The 1,539-nt window shown below is 33.9% G+C and overlaps 1 non-coding gene across 1 annotated transcript; it reads left to right on the forward strand.

Annotated features, from left to right (window-relative positions):
- Window positions 1–947: 947 nt before the first annotated feature.
- Window positions 948–1,053, forward strand: LOC141413156 (U6 spliceosomal RNA). Its single transcript, XR_012437974.1, has one exon. It is a non-coding gene; the product is annotated as a U6 spliceosomal RNA (small nuclear RNA).
- Window positions 1,054–1,539: the final 486 nt, after the last annotated feature.

Raw genomic sequence — 1,539 nt, forward strand, 5'->3', positions numbered from 1 at the left:
TACTGCAATAAGCTAAAACATTTCTTCACAGCAACAGAAATAATTACCAGAGTGAAGAGACAGAAGACAGAAATGGGAGAAATTTTTGACATCCAACAGGGGAATAATATCCAGAATATGAGCAGAATTTAAAAATTAAATAGCAAAATAACAAAGAGCCCAGTCAACAAATAAGCCAATGAACTGACCACTTTTTAAATGAAAAAACCACAAATGACCATTAAATACACGAAAAAGTTTTCAACATCCTCAGCCATCAGGGAAGTAAAAATCAAAATGATACTGAGATTCCATCTCACCCAGTCATGAGTCACCATTAAGAAACAAACAAACAAACAAACAAAACCAACAAATGTGAGGACATGGGGGGAGGAAACTCTTATACATTGTTGGTGGAAAAGTAAATTATTTTTGCAATGAGTTTGGAAATCAGTACGGAAGTTCCTGAAAAACTGAAAACAGAACTGCCATACCATCCTGCTTTCCGAAAGCCTAGGTATACACCTGAATGAACAAGAATCAACATATAATAGAGAATCCCACACACCCATGTTCATTGTGCATTATTCATAGTAGCCAAGTTAAGGAATCAATCACTCATCAATGGACAAATGAATAAAGAAAATATAGCATATATGCACAATGATGTACTATTTAGTCATTAAGATGATCAAGATCATAACCTTGGGAAAAATGTTGGAACTGGAGATCATGATGATTCAATGAAAAAAAGTGAGATTTAGATAGACATGTTTTCTCACATATGTGTAATTTTAAAAAGACAGAAGAGTAGAAGGGGCCCCCTTCTACTTCCCTACTATAAGGCAATAGGAAGACAGTTTGTGGGACTAGAGAGGGAGCGGAGAATGAGGAGAGGGGTGAAGAGTGAATAATAGAGAGAACAATTATGAGGAATTTATATACCCTTTATGAAAATGTCATAGTGAGCACTTCCTTCAACAATACATATAATGAAATCAGAATGATACAGAGAAATTAACATAGCACCTGTGCAAGGATGACAAAAAAATTTGTGATTTGATCCATAAAAATTGTCATAATGAAATACAGTATTTTAAACAATTAATATATCTTATTTTGTTTAAAAAGAACATGATAAGAAATGGTCTTAGTGGTTACACCAAGATAACTGACTTTGAAAATAAAATGACTGGGTCATAATCTTACTGATGAGCCGAGTAAGCCATCCTGATGAACATTAAATTTGAGAAATTCTCAGCAAGATAGCAATGTATAAATGCACCTGGGCACAATGACTTACACACATGTTATGGTAACAGAACAACAGTGAGCTGCAGCTTCCAAGAAGGAGATAAAAAAATGTGGGGAGATAAAAAATGTGACATTGTTCAGCTCTGTAACAGTGTAGTCCTTGGTAAATTACATAACTGTGATATGTGTCAATGTATATAGTACAAAAAGAAGTTATTAATAAAATCTATTCAAAGACCTGCTTCATTGGAAGATTGGTATTTTTTTTAATGGTATTGGAATTTGAATTCAGGGTCTTGTGCTTTC

This window comes from Castor canadensis, chromosome 10 (genome assembly GCF_047511655.1).
Source record: "Castor canadensis chromosome 10, mCasCan1.hap1v2, whole genome shotgun sequence".
Classification (NCBI taxonomy): domain Eukaryota; kingdom Metazoa; phylum Chordata; class Mammalia; order Rodentia; family Castoridae; genus Castor; species Castor canadensis.